Source organism: Ceratotherium simum, chromosome 10 (assembly GCF_057802395.1).
Source record: "Ceratotherium simum simum isolate JZ-2026a chromosome 10, ASM5780239v1, whole genome shotgun sequence".
In the NCBI taxonomy this organism is placed as follows: domain Eukaryota; kingdom Metazoa; phylum Chordata; class Mammalia; order Perissodactyla; family Rhinocerotidae; genus Ceratotherium; species Ceratotherium simum.
In genome coordinates this window covers 34,298,406-34,320,987 of record NC_141909.1, presented here as the reverse complement: position 1 = coordinate 34,320,987, position 22,582 = coordinate 34,298,406, and the positions used below count along the sequence as shown (strand labels likewise).

The 22,582-nt window shown below is 36.6% G+C and overlaps 1 protein-coding gene across 15 annotated transcripts in view; it reads right to left on the bottom strand.

The window, feature by feature from the left end:
• The window catches only part of KLF12 (KLF transcription factor 12), a 424,047-nt gene that overhangs the window by 180,541 nt on the left and 220,924 nt on the right, over nt 1-22,582 (bottom strand). The gene's annotated exons all lie outside the window — the stretch shown is intronic.

Sequence of the window (22,582 nt, the reverse complement as noted above, 5' to 3'; positions counted from 1 at the left end):
TCCAAGTCATCGCCGTCTAGTGTGGACCATTACAGAAGTCTCCAAACTTGTCTTCTGACAGCCACGCTCGCTCTTATCACCACCCATCCCTGCAACTCCTCACCCAAGGAAGCAGCTGTACTTTTGAATAGGCGGTAATGGGAGGGTTTAGTGACAGTCGTCATCTGAGTCAAGACTTGAAATAAGAGGAGGAAGAGTAAGCTGTGCAGATACCCAGGAAGAGAGAAGTCTAGGGAGGCAGACAAGCAAGGGCCTTAAGCTATTAATGAAAAACAGCTTTTATTCTAAGGGAAATAAAAAGATGCTGAAAGGTTTTAAGTTTGGAAGAGAAATCTGCTGTGTGGAGAATGGGTCGAATGGGGAGAGAATGGAAGTTAGACAAGCCCATTAGGAAGCTATTAGTGCAGTTTGGGTGAGCAATTAGGCAGGTGGAGATGAATTCAAATAAAAGGAACATTTAGAAGTTATGAATCGGATGTGGAAGGTGAAGGAAGGAAGAATATCAAGGATAACCCCTACGATTTTTGCTTAAGAAACTTGAGGAAAATTGGTGCTACCTACTGAGATAAGGAAGGCACACTAAGGAACCAACGGTTTAGATGGATGGTGGTGGTGGAGGTTTTGCAGGGGCATCACAAAGGTGGGTTCCAAAAAGGGACAAGGTCACAAGGTACAATCTATGCAAGTGCTACAAAGATGAAAGCCTTTAAAATTCTAGCCTTCAGATGCCATTAACCCACAATTTGCCACTGATATACTGGATATGGGAGGTTTGCCATTCCTACTAGGTAGGGAGGCCAGTTTTATACATGAACATGGAGCACATAGAATCTTTCTAATTCTCTCCAGTTACCTTCCAGGACATTATCTAATTCTACATGAAATCTGTGTTCAATGCTGGAAAATCTAGTAGTAAGTAAATAGTAGTAAGCAAATAACAAAATTAATTAGTAGCAATATGGCACCCAGCAAGGGCTCCTTTCATATAAGGACAACAGACATATCACGACAGAGAAACTAATCCACTGGAACTTCAAAATGCCAAAATAAAAAGAAAATCAATTATAATTTTTGTTAGTGTATATAGACAGATGAAAACCACTCATTCACTAGCTCTGATAACACACACTCACACAGTTAATTATCATCATCATCAGAAACATCTAATATCTTTGAAAATAGAAACTGGTAACGTGCTACTGAGGAAGTATAACTGCCCAATTTTAATCTAGATAGTCTAATCTAGATATACTGTCTAAAGCCAGCCATAAACACTGTAAATAATATAAAAAAATTAGACAGAAAAGCTAATAAAATCTTCATTTTTTAAAAAGGTTCATTTTGTTCAAATTGTTTTCTTAAAAAGAGAACAAAACTATTCTTATCTGTCTATATATCTACCTTTAAAATCTTTGTAAACTCCAAATAAGCATTTATCTGAGGTTTGTTAAGTTTTATTCCCATGGAAAAAAAATACATTCAGAAACAGCTTTCTCAGGAAAACCAAAATAAGGACTGCATAACAACAAGTGACTGAATATATAATAATACGATGATCTTTTGTCAATATACTTTATTTATAATAAAAGAAACATTGATTATTGATCACTACATTTAAGTATCTGGTGAAAAAACTTTACCATTTTTAGATAAAAAATAATTTAGATTAAAATGACTTTACGTTACCTCTTTTAATATTCTTATCATCATATTTTTGTTAAATCATTAAGACTGTCTTTTAATTATGGAGGCTTTTGCTGGGCAAATTAGATCTTGCTGCTATTCAAAGCACTAAAAACAACATTCAGCATGCATAATCCTATTGTCATTGTTCTGTGAAAATTTTTATCAGTAGAAGAATAGATTTTCTTCATATTTCATCTGTGTTAGTTAAAAAGAGGTAATTATGCTTCAATTTCTTAAAGACAATATGGTAAGTAATTGTCCAAAAAAAATGGAGAATGTAAAAATAGATATGCATATACCTGACTGGAATTGTCAAGAAACAACCATTCCACAGAAAATAAAATAAGTGTTTTTACGCTTTATGAACGTATCTTACAAGAATGAAATGTTATTTGAAAAGGAAGAAATCTCATCAGATTTTAGGAGACTTCAGAGGACTCAAAACTTGATTCTCTGCTACTGTCTGTCATGCTTTGTATTCTTCCTTTAACCTCAAAAAGCTTAACCATGGAGGCTCCACTGCATTTGGAAAAGTCACTTAGAAAATATGGTCAACAACAGAAAAACCACTAAAAATTCTAGAATCATGTTCCTATAAATCTCCAGTAGGATAGTAACCACATGGATCATGTTAGCTAATGGGCTTTTACAGATTGTTTTAGACCCAGACTGATTTATTTAGACTTGCCAAAATCTTTTCTTATCATGAATCCTCTTTCATTATAGTTTCTACTGGAATCCAAATGAAAAGTATACGCCTTTCCCCTACTTTTAGAAGGGAACTGGAGGGCTGGGTAGAGGCACAAAATGCCACAAAATAGGCATAAGCTACATTTAAATATAAAATATACATGCATATATATGTATGTATGTGTGTATACATGTGTCTACGTACGTACACACACACACAGAGGCAAATCTCTGTTTTATCTGTACATATATTTCCTTTGCAGTGACTTATGGCATTAGGAGTCTAAAGTTCAAATTACACAAGGAGCAGACAGTAATGTCTTTGAACACCTGAGTAGGCACACAGGCAGTATAATACCTCTTAACATCTACAATGTGGGAATTATTCTACACACATCAAGAAACTGGAAATCTGAGAAGTTAACTTTCTTTTAATTTCCCACCATATAAATTTAGAATCCAGGCAATTATTCTTTGTTTTCCTCAGTGACCAAGTACTATGATTTTAATGCCTGACTGCTAAAGCATATCTATAGAAAATCCAGTGACAGATGTGCAATTTAAATTTAAAAATCAAAGGGTTTACTCATTTCCTAGGTATCTCCCATGCATACATAAGGTATACATGTTAATAAACTTGTTTTTCTCCTTTTTTAAAAAAATACATACATACATTTAAAAATCAAGTTTTAAAAGACTATCTGTCATTCAAGAGAACCCAAGAGTATCATTAAGTTTCTGAAACATTTTATATATTTAAAAAATATCATGGGGCCGACCCCGTGGCTTAGCGGTTAAGTGCGCGCGCTCTGCTGCTGGCGGCCCTGGTTCGGATCCCAGGCGCGCGCCGACGCACCACTTGTCCGGCCATGCTGAGGCCGAGTCCCACATACAGCAACTAGCAGGATGTGCAACTATGACATACAACTATCTACTGGGGCTTTGGGGAGAAAAAGGGAAAAAAAGGAGGAAGATTGGCGATAGATGTTAGCACAGGGCCGGTCTTCCTCAGCAAAAAAAGAGGGGGATTGCCATGGATGTTAGCTCAGGGCTGATGTTCCTCACACACACACAAAAAATATCAGCAAGGGTAATGTAAAATAAAGGGTTAATACAGTAAAAAATCTAGAAAAGTTGGGTCAAGAACAAAATAATTTTTTAAAGTATTTAAGCTGAAGCTCACTGTGCTTCTACTTTTGTTTAGAATATTACAAGATAAAAGGAACTAAATATAATCACACTTTTTCAAGCAGTAGTTGCAAGGGTCTCTTTCTAATACAAAATAGGTTTTGGACAGGCCTCGTGGCCCAAGCGGTTAAGTGCGCGCGCTCTGCTGCTGCGGCCTGGGGTTCACCAGTTCGGATCCCAGGCGCGAACGGAAGCACCGCTTGGCAAGCCATGCTATGGCGGTGTCCCATATAAAGTGGAGGAAGATGGGCACAGACGTTAGCCCAGGGCCAGTCTTCCTCAGCAGAAAGAGGAGGATTGGCAGATGTTAGCTCAGGGCCGATCTTTCTCAAAAAAAAAAAAAAAAAAAATAGGTTTTGCTTTTTTTTTCCTCAAATAAAAAAGGAATTAATTAAAACAGTGAATTTCTGGGCCTACTTTTTACAAGATTTCCTCTAAGTAATGGTTTATGGCACTACATTAAGAACATTATTAAGATATGACCATTTGATTTATCAGACATACATTGACCTTAAATATATTTGAAGTAGAGAACATATAAGGACACAGTCATTAAACATCTCCATAGTAGGATAGTATCTAGTCTTATTTGTAGTTTATAGTCAGATAAATAATGATAACTTTCCTCTGACTCATTCCCACCCACTAAACTATACTCTTTATCTTCTGCCTCATATAAATGTCAAGGGTCATGGATTTTACAAGCCTTACTTTGGGCTATAATTCAAAAAGTTATCACCAAAAATGCTTCTCTCTATCAAGCAATGAGAAACTAACCTTACAAAGTTTCATGTGTTTGCTTAAACTTTCCAACTAGAAACCCAAATATACTTTCTATAAAAATAGGAAAAAAAAATTCATTTGATATTGGGATTTTCCCATAAAAGAAAATAACCTTTTTTATCCCATTAAGTGTTATTTTTGAAAATCACTTGAAATACTTATAAGTGGGGTTGATTTGTATAATTTTAAACAATAGTGACTGAGGAGGAAAAGATTTTAATTTTCTAATGAAAGCTTTAAAAAATTAAGACACTTTAATAGATATTAACCATGTACAATCCAATGGTCTGTCTTAAATAAAGAATTCAAAAGAAACTAGTAACTTTATACTTTTTAAAGACAATGTAAATGTGGAAGATGGAAACCAAAAAATACACTTTTGAAAGTGCTAAAAACTCTTGTAAATATCTCAAAGAATCTGAATTCCAACTTTTTAGCTAAAACATCAAAACATGGAATTCATTTTCCTATGCTATTCCAACACTTCTTTTCACATGAATAAGGAAAAAAATTTAAAGGACAAAAACAGAAATATTTCCAATAGAAAGCTGAAAGCAGAAAATATTGTGCGTGGGCATTCTACATTTTTAGGAGATATGCACATATGTACAAATACATTTTCATGAGTATGAGTAAGTTATGAAAGATCACAATAATTAACTTTGGTCAAAAGATTTACATTTTTATATTAAAAATCAAACATTTAAAATATATTTTCATATATTTCAGAAAATGTAGCTTGCTTCTCACATTGTTGCTATATAAGGATAAAAATCCCACTTGTCTAGAACGACCTAGAGTAAGAACCATCTCCTTTCCTCTGAACAGCTGAATACATTAAAGTTGGGACAAAAAAAGGTCACTTCTTCAATTTTTTTATGTTAATACATGCAGTAACTGAATTACTTCTGCCCTAAAAATGAAACTTAAAAATGAAATGAAAGTCCAGAAACAGTTTTCAAGAACCAGGGGGAATGACGAGTTCTGGACAAAGTATACTTTCAAAATAATTATAATCAAAGCTGGTTCCAAAAGAAAACATTTCTAAGATAATTTTGCATGTGCTTGCCTACTTAACCAAAATGGAGACATTATAATCTTTTCTTGGGTAGGGACCACTTATACACATCAATTTTTGTCTTCTGAAGATGTAGTAGCTGTTACACATGTAGATGAAAAGGAAGACAGAAATTGTTAAACTCTACAGTTTTCCTACAATTTTTATTTCTAAGAAGTTTCTGTTGATAGCTTGCATTTTTGGATCTTTTATCTCATATCTTATGAGTAAGGCACAGTAATCATGTACAAACTTCTAAGCAATGTAATATGATTATCTTCTAACAAAAAGTTAAAATATTGAATTATTGAGTAAATACTGAATCAAAAGCCAAAGTTACAATTTAGCACCAACCTTCTAGAACACAATTTCCTCACTACTGTCATGTATCGTCTCTTTCTCAAGCATTCACAATATTTTATTTTTGTGTTACTACAAGAAGCAACTCCAGGGCAAGAATTTATCTTATGGCCCAGTTTGTTGTTTTAATGGTATTAACTTATGAATTCAAAGACTTTGGATTTGGATTTACAAAAGGCTTCTTTTAAAATCTACAAATTCCTCCTCATCATCAGAAATCGCTTCTGAACTATTTCCTAATCTAAATATTACTTTGAAATAATTCATGAAAATAACGTGCAACAATGGAAGGCAAAGAGAGTAAAACTATTAAGAAATAGTGGCCTCACTTCTTCAGGATGAACTCTAACTCCTTTCAGCAACAGAATAGCATTCCTGCTCTCAAGTAATAAAACTGATTTTGAAAAGAACTTTTAGGGAAAATTTTAAAAGATGCCAGAATCAAGTGTCCACATATATATTCAGGTACATTTGAAAACTGTAGAAATTTCACAGCAGATTTTAATCTACTCTAGCAGAAAAGATGTTTATATAAAATAGGAACATGAAACTATGGGGGAAAAAAAAAGACAAGTCTCCTTATCTTATTTAAAGTTGCCATCTGCTAGGGCAGGAGCCATTGCCAAAAATCCAGTGCCCATTGATAAGGAATCTGACAAATAAACTAGCCTATATCCATACAGTTGGGTACTAGCAGCTATTGAAATGAACGGCATAGAGTTGTGGATTGCTAGAGAGAGATGTCTGTTATTCTCTTTAGTAAAAAGAGAAATTGCAAATTAGTATACACTGCAAGATGTAAGTCGCATATTCTTGATATACACACAGACCACTGTGTGGTTACAATGCACCATCTACCTTGGTTATATTTGTGGGGATGGAGGTGAGTAGGATGAAGCTATTACTTTTTAATCACAACATCCTTGGAATTTTTCTTATCACAAGAATATACTGCTTTTGTTGAAATAAAAAATAAAAGAGCAATTGAAATCAGTCACTTTTGCTGGCACTGTAAATGTGTTCAGATAATACACTGTGTTCAGAAGAGAGAGCTTCGAAAGTAAAAACAAAAACAAAAAAACTCTAGTTGTTTCCTATTTTGCTGACTGCTTATTAGCCCCAAACCTGACTTCTAACATCTTATTCTGAAAAGGCACTCTTCAAAAACTCCATGACCCACACGCCTCCACATTACTCTTCTAATTAGCACTGGGTCAGAGAGAGAGGGACTTTCCAATCTCCTTTCTAATGACTAAAGAAACACAATCCATATGATCTAATTTAATTATGTGTATGGTGCAGATCTTTTCATTAGCTTTAGTTGACTGAATATCTGAAAATAATTTAACCAGTTCATTTTTCCTCAGCTTCACTGTTTTAGAATGCAGTCAATCAACAATATTGAGTGTTTACTATGTGCCAGATATTGCTGTATGTAGATTTTTAAAAAAGAAAGAAAAACCCAATAGTGTGCTTCTCTAAATCATGGTCCAGTCAAAAAACAGGTAGTATCCTGAGTACTTAAACAGAAGAAATTTAAGGCAGGTGACAAGAGAGCTGAGAAGCCAAAAGGGGAATAGTGAAGTAACTTTTTACTAACAGCAAAAAGCCAAAAAGCCAAAAAGCCACTCTCATCCCTAGGACTGGAAAGACAAACGATGGAGAGGATGTTATAAAAATCCAGGGCTGGCTCCATCCAAAAAAAGCTAGAACCACAGTAGGGGCTGCCCCAGGAGCTGGACGACAAGAGACATAAGTCACTGCTGAAAAATAATGCCCAAGTAAGAGAGATGGAAACAGAGATAGAAACGAGCCCTGGTTTCTCCCTCCTTAAACCTTCATACTTGTCTGCCAATACCTCCCATGGGCTGGACTTCTTGAGAAGTCAGTGAGCAAGGGAATTTGGAAAGCATAGTTTGCATAAGAATGGATAATGTAGAGACAATGAGACTTCAGTAATGATTACTTAGCAAACTTCTCAAAATCTATAAAACTGTTTTCACTTTTCAGATATCTACAAACCACAGACACGCACGCACGCACGCACACACACACACTCATGCAGTGTACACATGCACATATACATGCTCAGTCACAGTGGCAATGAAATGATGCCCTATTTATAAGGAATATACAGAGAGTACGGTCTTTAGAGCCTAAAGGAATCTGAGAGACTCTCTTGACTTCCCAAGTTCATCGCCATTTTTCTTCTTTTTAAAATTTATCTTTAGATACTTCACAATAGGTTACCACCAGGAATGCCATTCTATTTTTAATTTAGTAATTAATGAAGCACAGATATGCTATTTACTTTACACCCTTACTTTACTAAACTCAAGTCATTTAATTCTAACTACTTTTTTCTCTAATTTGAGGTATTCTTTCAAAATAAAAATTTTTTTTCTAAGTTTACCTAGTGCTTACTCTCTTTGTGTTCCATGTACACACTGAGATTTTCTAAAACAAAATTGTGCTAGCACATTGTTTCTTTTCTGATTTAATGGAAACTCTTCTAGTTTTTTCCATCAAATATACTGTTAACTATTGGTTAGAAGAAATACCTCTTTCAATACTAAATAAGTTCTATTTTTTAGCATTTTTATAAGGAACAGCTGTTGAATTCTATGAAATCTCACAATTTATTGAAAAGATTATAGAGTAATAGTTCTTATTTAACAATGGATTTCCTTTTTATTCATTCTTCTATCTCCTTTTCCTCTTAATCCGCCTATATTTCTTGGCTTATATCCAAAATGTCTTGGCATTATAATAAAGTCAGCCAACAGAAGTCTTTCTTTCTTTCTTTGTGGTTATTCCCATTTATGAACCACACAATCACAGTCTGAGCTGTATCTGTGGTTCTTCAACATTCCTTCACCAGTTTCATCACTGCTGGATAATGAGAAGTTGCTTCTTTATTGCCCAATCCTTGCTTTTATTCAGTTTCCAGAGTCAGAGCTGTTGTAGACAGCTGAGGTTATCAAAGCCAAACTTCCGTGTCATAGACGAATTTATTTTTATAGATCCTAAAACTGCTAGAGAACTTAGAATATTTTTGCTCTCATTACACAGTGAAAACAAAAAGCAAGTTTATTAACAAATTTTTTAAATAAATTAAAAAACATTTAAAACACAGAGAATTAAGTAATTTTTCTAATGGCATGCACAAGCGTCTAGTAGTCTTAGGCCAAGATCTCAGCCTGCCAACTAGGTAATATTTTCACAAACCATAATTTTTCTCTTGTCCATTTGGTTTGGGTAATGGAACTTTTCTCATACGAAATTATATTTAAGACCTGAAACATTAGAAAAGGAAATTAGGTGCTTTAATCTATGCCAGCTATCCTAGTATCTTCAGAGTGGTTGATTAGTAATGCTGACATTGAAGAGAAAGGTTACAGAGTGAATTATGAGCCCTGTGTCAGTGGATGGCAGTATCTAGCACTCAGGAGGAGTGTCAGGGATACGCCAGGGAGGAATGAATGAGGGGGACAGCAAAAGACTGAGCTGACTGGAGTGGAGGGAATGGACAATAAGGTAGTTTGATATTAGGTTCAAGTTTTGCTGCCCTAGATCAGAAGTTTGATCTAATAAATAAGTCAGAGAGAAATTACCACAGGATTCTATAAATGAGAAGAAAACAAAGTGGCTACAACAGTAGGTGAGTTTTTGAGGAATCATGTTCCCAGTATACTTCACATTCAGAAGAAGTTAATATCAAAATTGTTTGCTGTAAGACAAGACACGCTGCCTCCTTTATGTTCATTATAACTCAGATAGTAAGTTATACTGTACAAATAGTTCCCAATTTACTGGATGAGAAATAGCTTCCGACGAAATCAAACTGTAACACTGAAAACTATATTTTTTCAAATGTGATGCAAATGTGAGGGAAGAGAATTAGTACTTTCTGAATGTCCACTATGTGCCAAACAATACGCTGAGGATGACGAATCCTGCTACAGTCGGGGAGCCTCCAAGTCTTTGACTGAGCCATCATAAAGGCTGACAGTAAAAGTATGGCATTTCAGCTTAAACAGTGAAGGAGTAGTTAATACAAAAATTATCAGAGTGGCATAAACTAGATCCGAGTTTTCATCCCCATCTAATTCACTTCTTCCTTGAAGCATTTTAATGTCTAATAAAAAATTTCTCTAAATCTAGGTGCTTTCTTCAGAATTAGCAATTTTTTTTCACATTTTGTTCTTTACCCTAAAGCTTAAAAAATCTTTTTGTTCATAGAGATTCATTAAATCCATATATATGGACCATGAATGACGGACTCACTCCTTCTCCTGCTGTAACACAATGGCCAACAGCTGATTTCCTCCAAGAGAATGACAGATTGGAGTATTTGTAATATTGAAGACTTTCACTTTATTATTTCTCTGTTTTATCATATTAAAAATTCTAAACTCATAATACAAAAAGTTCTTTTCCTGGGCAAAGGCTTTTGTCACATTTCATTTTTAGGCTCAAAAGGTAACAGGCCTGCAAAACTAACGGGTACTTTTAGATTTAGAATGTCTACCATGGTCGTCACATTTATGTACACTCACACCTATGCTCTAAATTTGTTTCCCATGGCAAAAATCATCTTAAAATTTCTAAGTTATGGTGGGAGGGAATAACAAATTTACAGCATATTGAAAACATTTAACAAATCCTTTTTATGGGGGGGCAGGGGCTGCCTCAAATGAAAGTTGACTTTGCTAACCCACACACGGCAACATGTCAGTAAGAGCAGTGTCCCCTTATTCTTATTTTGAATGAGCAAACAGCTTTGGTAATGAATTCAGCTTTCCAAGCACAATGTGCCTTTGAAGGCCAGACAGCTCCTGATATCTCAAATGCCTATTTGACATCTCCACATATATGGCCCTTGGGCACTTCAGACCCTGCTGCTCATGTAAAACTAAATCCATCATCCTCTTCATCCTAATCAGGTCTTCTTCCCTCCAGTGTTCTCTACCCCAGTAGAGGATACTGGGATATTGGCATTCCAGGACAGAAATCTGTGCCTTGTTCTTGCCTCTTCCCTCTTCTTCAACCCCCACATGCCACTGGTCTTCAAATGCTGACTACTTCACATACCAAACTACTTTCTCATTTGTCTATTTCTTTTTTTTTTTTTTTTTTGAGTGAGGAGATCAGCCCTGTGCTAACATCTGCCAAGCCTCCTCTTTTTTTTGCTGAGGAAGACTGACCCTGGGCTAACATCCATGTCCATCTTCCTCCACTTTATATAGGACGCCGCCACAGCATGGCCTGCCAAGCAATGAGTCAGTGTGAGCCCGGATCCGAACCGGCGAACCCCAGGCCACCGCAGTGGAGCACGTGCACTTAACTGCTTGCCTCACCGGGCTGGCCCCCAACGTTTGTCTGTTTCTCTTCACGCCAGCTACACCAACCTATTCGAGGCCACCATCATATCCCACTTGGTTACTGCGATAGCTGTTTAACCATCTCCCTGAGTTCCTCTTGCCCTTTTTAATCTATTATCTCCCAACATACCAGCCATCTTTCTAAAAGATAAATCTCATGATGTCATGCCCCTACTTAAAATGTTTCAGTAGTTTTACAGTTCTCTTAGGGTAATTCTCAAAGTCTTCTCACAATCTGGTTTCTGTCTTTTTCTCTAAAGTCATATAAGACCACTCCTATCAGCCCCTACTTGCCCTATAAGCTTGGAATATTCTGGACCTTCACTTCTTCAAGGTTCCATGTTCTCTCTTCATTCTGGGGCCTTGTAAAGACAGTTATTCCTGCCAGCGAACACTCTTCTCCCTCGTTCCTGTCCCCTCCCTAATCTTACTTCTCCTTTAGTCATCTACTTAGATTTTACTTCCTCTAGAGGAGATAACTTGACCTCTAAAATCTGGGTTAAGCAGCCCTCCTTAATGTAAACTTCCTATTAAAGTATTTCTCTTCCTCTTACTAAAAATCTTTCTTCCCTTTTGTATGATCTTTGCCTGGTGCACAATAAACTACTAAAAATGTACAAAGAGTAAATAACCCTATATTAAAAAGTCATCATCAGGTTAATAATTTTCAGATGCAAAGAGCAGCAACACATATGTTCTTTTCCCTCCCTCCTTCCCTCTCACTTTCTTTCTTAAAGAAAACTTTATTACAAGATATTTGTAGGATGTTTTCGATTGTGCTGTTTGTCCACTAACCCAAAGCTGAAGACAAAAGAAATAAACTACTTCCTATTTAAAGAAAGTCATAAATATCTAGTGCCAGACAATTCCCTCAGGGCTTTTAAAAATGTGGCTGAAGGGCCGGCCCCGTGGCTTGGTGGTTAAGTGAGCGAGCTCCGATGCTGGTGGCCCGGGTTCGGATCCCGGGCGCGCACCGAGGCACCACTTCTCTGTCTGTCCTGAGGCCGAGTCCCACATACAGCAACTAGAAGGATGTGCAGCTATGGCGTACAACTATCTACTGGGGCTTTGGGGGGAAAAAATAAATAAATAAAATCTTTAAAATAAATAAATAAATAAATAAATAAATAAATAAATAAAAATGTGGCTGAAAAAGCGTGGTTACTCATAACCATAATCCAAGTCTGGCCCACTTCTTAAATCCTTAAGAAAAAGACCAGAGAGAAAAAGGAAAGAATCATGGAGTCATGTGTCCTCCGCCTGGGTTGCTGGGGTAGGGAGAGGAGAGGGATTAAGTGCTTACCCCAACCAAAGGTGAACGGGACGGAGAGCAACAGAATCTTTCATGAATAAGACAATACTTGCAAGAAGGGAAATCTTGTATCTCAATTCTTGGCTGGACATGCACTTAGGCAATACACTTACTGATTATCCTTCTACCTATCCATAAATGGGAAAAACGAAATTAGAGACCAATAGGTAATGAAGGGTAGAGGCATGAGCACACAGCCTACACTCCCACCTTTTGGCATTACAATATGTGAGAGTTCCATGAATTAAGGGATGTTGGAGAAGGAAGTTGGGCTTGCAGCTCAAAATAATTATCTAGCCATGCAAGACAACTGCAGTAGAAAGAAGCCATGAAGGGTGCTTGTGATGGCAACAGTCGAAGGAGGTGGGGTGAAAAAGGTCATGCTAGCATCAGATGTCCCTCATTAGGGAACTACACAATGGAGCTTCCCCGGAGGCCACCAGCCAGGGGCAACCTTCCCAGAGAGAGGGCTGGAGGCACGGACCAGTGGCTGACTGAAAGGAAACATGGCTGCCTTGCTTTCGGAGGTCCTCTGAGAAGGTGGAATAAAAGCGAACACTGTTTATATGGAAAACACAGCATCACTGAGGCCACCAGCAGTGAAGAACGAGACCAAGCCAGATTAAAATGTGCCTTCTCTCCCCTCCTACCCACTAGTCCCATCTATTAGAAGGAGAGGAAGAAAATGACCCAGAGGCCAACACTACCCCTTTTCCCCAGCCCTAAGACACATTCCAAGGAAAAGAAGGTGAATTTAAAAAAAACAAAAAACAGACTTTTCTTCTCTCCTCTGAGCCATTTGCAAAAGAGAAGGGCGTAAAGTTGGATATGAGGTTGAAGCGTGAACCTAGACTGAAAGCTTTTTTCTCTCAACGACCAAAAGTCACAAATAAGATATAGAAAACATGTGAGATGAGATGTCAATTAAGGGATAGGAATGAGAACCTAGCAGACTCAGGAAAAATATAAAATAATTTCATGTTTACGCTGTACCAAATTCAGACTGTCAATACACTGATTAGAGATCTACTCATCATAAGGGGTTTAGCACATACACGAAAGTAAAACTATCCAGCGAGACAATGATTTGCTAGAGTCGAGTTGGTACCTAATTAGACCTGCACATACCAAAGACAACATTTATTTAAGCTATTCCGTAATACTCAGCAGACAAATCATTTTGTTCCTAATCACCTCTCTTTTCAGTAAGTTTTATTAATTAATAGTCACTAACTACCAAAACAGGTGTATATAAAACATGAGAATACATCCTAAACCTTTTAATATATTCTTTTCAATATAATACATTCTACAATGATTTAAACTTCAGTCAAAATTATTTATTCAGGGTTCTACATTTTAATGGGACGATTACCTGGTTTCCAAATAAAGTCCTATGCAACTATATTATTACTTACAAAAAAGTCTCACTAAGTACATAGACTAATGACTTTGAAACTAGTTTCTAACTTCTAAGAAAAAACTAATCACACATGGTAAGAAATTAGTTATTGCAACATTACAACTGAAATCACATTCTTGAAAAAAATGAAGAAAATTCAATGGTGCTGCCAAAATTAGTCAAATTCCTACACGTTTTTCCTTTAGTAAGGACATTGTATTTCCTTACTAGATGTTCTGCTCATGACTATAAACGCAAGCATATAAAACACTCCACACACATCCTAATCAGAGTGAGATTTTTGTTGGCCCATCTGCTTTAAATTTTATGCCAAGAACCAAGCAAAATCTTGGAAGTCCTGAGTCCTAGTTGTAAAAACAGAAGATAAATTCTGAATCATAGACTGTTAGCCCTGGACTGTTACACTCCAATGACATCTTGATTAATTCAAAAGCAGTTTTGATTGAAGTGTCTTTTCCCCCAAAAGAAATAACAGACTTCTCTAAACAGTATAACTGCATACACACTAAAATCGTTTAAAATGGACCAATCACTCTTAATTGTGTTTTTGTGTTGCTGTGTATGTTGTCTGTTCAAAAACTTCATCTGCATTCAGCAAACATCCTATAATTAGCTATGGCTTCACCTAGAGAGACAAGTAGCACAATGATCTCAGGTTCTTAATATTCCTTTGAAATTTATTTCAAAGCTGTGCTAAACGAATCAGTCAGAAAGCTTCAGCCACGCGGTCCACCCACGTTCAACAACCTTTCTCTATCTAATGATAATTACAGTCTGTAGAACAGGCAGTCTCTAATAAACAGCATCGACTTTAGAAGAGAGATATCTGTAGGGGACTTTCCGTTGCCATAGAAATATCTTCAGGCCACCTTGTTCTCAGCATGAAGCACTACCTTCACATTAACCTGCTATTAAAGGAGTGTGTGTGTGTGTGTGTGTGTGTGTGTGTGTGTTGTGCTAGGTTGGGGGTACACGTTAGCCCAAATTATAGGATAACTCACTCTTATCCTGATGGTTATAAATGATATGTGGTCCTTAGTTCTAAAACACTCCCCAAAATGGAGAACACAAATCTTCTCAGTGACAGCAGCCCCTGACTAATGGGTTCTTGCTCCCTTAGCTCAACTGAAAACTTCCATAATGCAGCAAAGCAATAAAGATCAGCAACGAATTCTCCATATCCCTTTTCTTCATTCTAAGCTCTGGGGTCAGTGGCTGCCTAAAATAAAGGTACCACCCACAGTTACGAAACAGAGAAATAAATCTCATCATGTCAACCCAAACATGAAAACTATTTTAAGAATCATTAAGTGGGGATAAAGAGGCTGGAACACTGTTTTATAATTATTTTAAAGGTTGTTTTTTTAAAAAGAATCAAATGAACTTCCCTGAGGTATACTAATGGAGAAAAAATACAAATTCATTTTACATATCTATAAATACTTTCAGCTGAAATTCACAGTATACCATTTGGGACCACAGGTACAAAATAGAATTAGTCATCTATAGTACTTATGTTTTAATGTGCTTATTTTTAAGGCCATTTAAACATAAAATCCTAACTAAACATAAAAGATACTTTAAAAAGTAAAATAACATAAATGTAATTACTTGTACTTTTATTATCAAAAATGCTTACGGTATGTCAGGGAGCAGGTAAGGAGGGAAGGAATGGAGAAAGTACTAGAACTGTAGGAGATTCAGAAACAGTAGAAGGAGGTATAAAAATTTTTAATGATCAACTACTTTGAGGTAGGCATTCTGTTTCTTAGTCACTTGACATACCTAATTTGTTTAATTCAAGATTTCCAGGCATTATAATAGGCCCTTTGACACATGTTCTCCCAATTATTTCTAAAATACTACCATGGGAGGAGATGGAAATAGATTATCTTTCCATTTTTACAGAAGCAGATACCAAAGCTCAAGAAGATTAAGTGACTTGCCAAAGTTCACAGATGTGCTCACAGGGCTGCCAGGAATTTTAACTCGATAGCCTACGCTCTTTCCAGGACTTCATTATGGTATTACTTTAGGTGTTACTTTATTTAGCATAATAGCCACACATTACATTCTAAAAAGTTCGTTACACAAGCAATGAAGAAACTTACTCAGCACACAGTAATAATTCATCGTTAAATCAAGAATATTAAAGATTCCTTCTTTCTATCCTTTTAATGTTATTCTCAAAGATAATTCCTAATTGTAGAAGTACTAAAGATCCAATCCATCAATAGCCCTATGTTACTTTCAATGAGATGATGATATTACTAGGATTGGCAAAAGTCTTACACAAGGAGAAACCTAAAAATAAGTGCTGTCCAGCAATATGACCCTGAGTTTGGTTTGCTTTCTTTAGTTAAATGCCATTTCTTTTGGAGAATCACTAAGGCATCTATCTGTACTGTCTTTATTAGTTTATCCTAACAGGACACAGCTGTTTTATTCAGATCAGTTCTTCTGCATGTGCCACCGAAAAATTATCTTCATAATTTTTGTAACAAAAAAGTTGGCCCACAAATCAAGATGCTATACTTTTTGATCTGTGCTAACAAGTGTTTTTATGTTACCATGATCTAAAAGAAGATATCTTCTCACTTGGCTGATGTCTAACTGATACATTAATTTTTAAAGCAATACCATATTTTTTAAAGAGATGCTGTCTGTGTGTGGCATTTCTGTGAGCCAGAACATGCTGAGACTGTGAGGAAGTGATCTTCACATCAAGAGATGGGCAATAAATACTAAAATTAGCCACAGAGTCTGAAGTCGTATTAATTATGACATTCCACAAATACACGATAAGCCTGTAAGCAGAGCAACACAAGGAAAATAAAAGCAAATGATAAATTCGACATGATATTTAAAAATATACTAAAAGAATAAAAATCTGGCCATCTTTCTAGGATATTCATGTTATTAGGAAGAATAATAGGGTTTGTAACTACAGCCCAATGCAAGAACAGGACTGTGTAATTGTTTGTAAAAGTTTCAACATCCACTTATCAAGTCACACAATTCTCAAATAGGTAGATCAACCAAATTTTAACAACTGGGGCAAGTTAATGGCCCAGAAGTTTCAAAATCTTCCAGTGCCCTTGGGCTGAGTTTATAATCAAGTCAAGTTAAAGATACACTAGTGAATATAAGAAAGTGGTCTACATCAAAGAGGACCATAACCAGATATTTTTTAATGACAATTACAACACAAGCAATCAACAACCTTCAAGCAAACCTCTGGATGGCAGTTATAGACAAAGACAAGGCTAGAAATGCAGCCTCAGGAGATGAGAGATAAGCAATCAAAATAATCTCAACCATAGACTTCAGAAAAAAAAAAATGCCAGTCATGTTTAAAGGTCCTACATGTCAACTATAGCTAGTAAGGGTCATTAATAAAACCTACTACTCAGCAATTCCTCCTACCACAAATGCAACAAATTTGTTTTCTGGGATGTATAGGTTGATTTATGTAACAATCATTTACCCCAAATCTCTGAAGTTCTTTGTTTCCTTGGATCATTCAATACATAGCAAATGCAATTTTCATTGGAGAAGACAGATTAAAAATGTACTATTTAACTTTATCAACTTCACCAAGAGATGGAAAGGTAGTTTCTAATATGTATTTTTTTTAAATTACAAACTCAGTTTAATTTTGATTCCGTTAGCTCACTGTGAAATTTGGGTCCACATAGGCCAAAGGACATAATGTCAGAAATCCTAGCTATGTCTAAGAAAATTTTGTCACTTCATTTCAGTGATCTTGAAAATTAACATAACTATGTTCTGGATCATTTTATACAGGACTGTCATGTGATTTCAGTGTGAGTCTGTACCTGTGTTTACTTTTGTATTAGCAACACATTAAGCTAAAACTCTAACATCCAGGGCTAATGCAGCAGGAAAGGAATGGAGGCAGACTTAACAGAGAAGCCTGTGAGCCGAGCATAGGTCAAATGACAGCGCTGGAAGCCATAATGATGGTTCCCCAGTAGTTCAAACTGAGAAACATAGCAGGAATACACAGAACTCAATAGACCAGGATTGTCAGACTCAAAAATCCTGTGCTTTAGCAGTCAGGAGCCATTCACGTTGACAGTAATTTATACTCATCCATCAGAGACGTGATATTAATTTGAATTTTATAGGTTTGTGAAATGTTGATTTTGTTTAATATGTATACCTATTTTATTTGTATGGTTATATGAGACCTGTTACACAGGGTTTTAAGCATGTTTTTAATATATACTTATTTAATGCAATATCATAAATAAAAAAATCATATACAATTTTAGAGGTATTGAAGTTTCTCCTCCCCTTTACAAGGAATCCATTCATTACTCATATTTAACCTGCAGTTTATCATTACTCTTCTATTATTCAGGCACCTCTGACTTTCAGATTTTTGTTTTACTTGTACAAAAAGGTTTTGGTCTTTTCTACCTAGCTGTAATCTGAGGCAGCACTAACATTTTTTTAATTTTCACGAGGCTCTGTTGAAATATGTTTCCATCACAGTTAATCTTTCCATTGCTAAATTAATAACCTGGGTAAGTAACAGCACAAGATTTAGAAATACACAATTCAGAGTAAAACCAACATATTTGTACCCAAGTCTAAGAATTTCTACAAGCATTAGTTCCTGTACTCTTGCCATTGTTAATTTATGTTAACAAGAAAATTCCAATTCCAGAGATTTCATTCCCAGTTAATTTAGTAGCTGAACTTACATCGTACTGTCCCCTTTACATTATATCATTGCTATACACACATAAAGGCAGGGAACATGCTGAAATACTGCACTAAAAGTGATCCTCATATATATATATTTTTTGAGGAAGATTGGTTCTGAGCTAATATCTGTTGCCAATCCTCCTCTTTTTTGCAGAGGAAGATTAGCCCTGAGCTAACATCTGTGCCCATCTTCCTCTATTTTGTATATGGGACGCTGCCACAGCATGGCTTGATGAGTGGTGCATAGGTCCATGCCCGGGACTAGAACCTGTGAACTCCGAGCCGCTGAAGCAGAGCACGTGAACTTAACCACTACCTCACCGGGCCAGCCCCATGATCCTTGTATTTTTAACTCTGGACATAGAATAAAACAAAATTTTGTGGTTGTGTAATACACTTTTCTTCAGATTAAACATCAAAAAATGTTTAAATGTTCATAAGGATGGGTTCCCTTTATGAAATTTTCATTTCAATATGCTACCATCCCCCCAAAGTTAATTAACCTACCTAAATTAAACATCTCTTTTCACCACAATTATTTCATCTCAGCTTCCTAGCTTTTCTTAATTTCTACGTTATAGTCGTAAAATCCAGAATGAAAGTCACTGTCTGAATTGATCTTTTCTTCCACCCTCACGTCAGATCATTCATCACATTGGATTTTGATTCAAAATGTGTACTGATTGCCGCTTCATCACTACATTTTATCATTAATTCAAGTCCATCTTCTTACAGTCTAATTATGGTAACCAAACTCTTAGTTGCAGTCACCAACTCCAAGTTTTTAGTCCCCAAATGCTCCACAAAAACCCCACATAAAACATTTTCCTGACAAATACTGCCATATTCATATTTTTGTTTATCCTACTTGGGATACTTTGTACAACCTGAATCTTTAAATTCATATGTTTTACCAGTTCTAAAAATTCTCAGCCAACATGTTTTCAAGTATTGACTGTCCTCCATTCTCTCTATTTTCTCCACTTTGGGAAGTCTGACAACACGTACATTCAACCTCTTCATTTTTTATATCTCCCTTTCCTTTTCTCTCTGTATTGCTTTCTTGGTAATTCTTACATGTATTTTTCCAGTTTATCAATTCTCTCTTTAGCTGTGACTTACCTGCTTCCTACCGGCTCTATTCCATTTTTTATTTCAACAATGTTTTTTCCATTTTCAGAAGTTCCATTTGGTTCTTTTTTAGATATTTCTCGTCATCCCCAATAGTCTTTCATTACTTGTTCACTTTTCTAGTTCATCTTTTATTTCTTTAAATATGTATACACAGTCATTCTATTCTATATATTTGATAACTCCAGTATCTGAACTCCTTAAGTGTCTAAATGTTCAATTTATTGTTTCAGCTAATTCTCACTGAAAATGGCTTGCCTCCTCATAAAGTTGGTGATAAATGATTGTGACCTGCTTGACTGTACTCTGATAAAATCCAACAAGCTATATGGGGGATGCTTGAGAGAGGACTTCTGCCTGCTTCTGCTGAGAGTCAGGGTGCCACCGACCTGAAACACTATAGCCCATCTCAAACTTCCCAATTCAATGTGAATATCTCAGGTTGAGAACCTCTCTCTTTATTGCTTGCCCAAGTCTTGATGTGCAGATAGCAGTGTTTATATACATTTGCCCTCAGAGTCATCACCACTCCAGTTCTCAGCTCTGATTTTGGCTCATTTGTTCTATTTAGGTAAGAGGGATGGACGAGGCACATGCTTTAGAGATTTTCCTCTACTTAGTGCTTATCAGTGCACCAAAAATTGTATTTATCAAGAACGTTGTTGGTTTGAAATGATATGTCTATCACTAGAAGCAAAAGCCCACATTATTACTATTTTATTATTTTTTTGTGTGAGGAAGACCAGCCCTGAGCTAACATCCACGCCAGTCCTCCTCTTTTTTGCTGAGGAAGACTGGCCCTGGGCCAACATCCGTGCCCATCTTCCTCCACTCTACATGGGACGCCACCACAGCATGGCTTAACAAGTGGTGCGTCGGTGTGCGCCCGGGGTCCGAACTGGCGAACCCCGGGCCGCCGCAGCGGAGCGCGTGCACTTAACCGCTTGCGCCACTGGGCCGGCCCCCATATTATTTTTTTAAACTGTTATATCAACCTATTAGTCTTCCTCTGAAATATCTGATGGCTCTTTACTCACTGGAACATATTAATCTTCCTTGCCTGTTGTTCAATAATATGTTCACACCTACCTACAATTTGTCTAGGTGCTTCCTTCCACCCTAACCAAACCAGTCTCTTCATGGTTCCTCAAGTTCCTCATGCTCAGTTCATATTCTGCCTCCAGTCATACAGCCTTCTCCATATCTGAACTATCCTAAGCTCTTTGCTCTACTGATCTAAAATCCTCCCAGTTTTAAAGCCCAGCTCAGAAACGTTTTCCTTCATGAAACTTGCCTTATTCTGACATTTATTTGTCTACTCTCCTCAGTTTCCACAGTCATTTTAATTCAAAACATAACATAGAATGATACTTAGTCAAGGAATTTTTAAAATACAAAGATCCTTATGGGTCACCTCTTTCAATCCTAAAATTAAAATCAGTCAAGATCCAGAGTGGATAAGTAACTTGCTGACGGACATCCAGGAGCTGGATGGCAAAGACCACACTAACACCTGGCTCCTCATCACCAGCCAGGGCCTCTTTCCATTTATACTTTGCTGGTCATTCAACTCCTCTGTTCTCCTCTCTGAACAAGATTTCTCCATTCAAGGTTTCTCTTGAATGAAAGCCAAAGTGATGACAAAGACCCACATGATCTGCCCCCTCCCTTCCTCCTGCCAACCACCAATCTCTCTAGTCACACCATCTCCCACATCTCTCTCTCTGGCTTTTCTGCCTCAGACACACTGGCCTCTTCACTGTTCCTCAAACACAAAAGTACGTGTTTTGTGTTTTACTCCTTAAGGCCTTTGTACTTGCTCCTCACGTGCCCAGAATGATCTTAGTCTACATACCTGCCTGGCTTACTCCACCACATCTGTCAGGCCTTGGCGCAATGTCTCCCTATTAGAAAGGCCTGAGCATCTTATTTAAAATCACCTCTCCTGATCAATCTTTAATCCCTCTAAATGTTTTCATTTTGCTTTACAGTACTTACCACCTGATATATATTTAGTTGTTGATCTCTATACTGTCTGCTTCATTCCCCAAGAAATTTAAGTTCACGACTGTTTACTTCAATGTTTTATCTCCCCTCCCTAAAACAGTAGCTAGGACATGGCAGAAGCACAATAAAATATTTTCTGAATGAACAAATGAATGAATAACAACACAAGGTGCCGTTGCTTAAGCTGTGTCAGAATGGTGGCTATGACCAGAGTGTAAGGTCATACAGAGCTTACCCTTCTCCAGTAGATCCCAGTGCAAGGAAAACAGACCAATAATAAGCACATATCAGTAGACAAAGGACTTACATGTGAGCTCTTCCATGGAATTACAAAATCTTCCGAAGATAAACTTAAAAGATCACCTTTGACCTTCCCAGACAAAGGAATCTCAAGTAAAATGCGTGCAAAATGTGCAACTAGACTCTGTTCCCACACTACCAGTGATGGAGCACAAAACACTTGTCAGAAAGAGGATCTCATTTTTCAAACAATTCTACTTGTTACTAAGTTCTTGCTTCCTCGTTATACCAATATTGCCTTCCTATAACTTCCAAAGTTTGTACTAATAATACCTTCTGAACAACATATAATGAAACATATATCATTTATAATGATCTTTCAAAAATTTTAAAATATGTTGAGTTTCCTCATATGTCTGTTCCTCTGTGGGCCAAATACTCAGGGTTACCTCAGTTATGTTTATATGCGATGATTTTTAAATCCTTCACCATCCTGTCCACTTGTATGAAGAGACTCCATTTTCTCGAAGTAAACTATGTTGCCCTAATAGGACAGATGTAGCATTTTCAGCAAAAAGTCACAG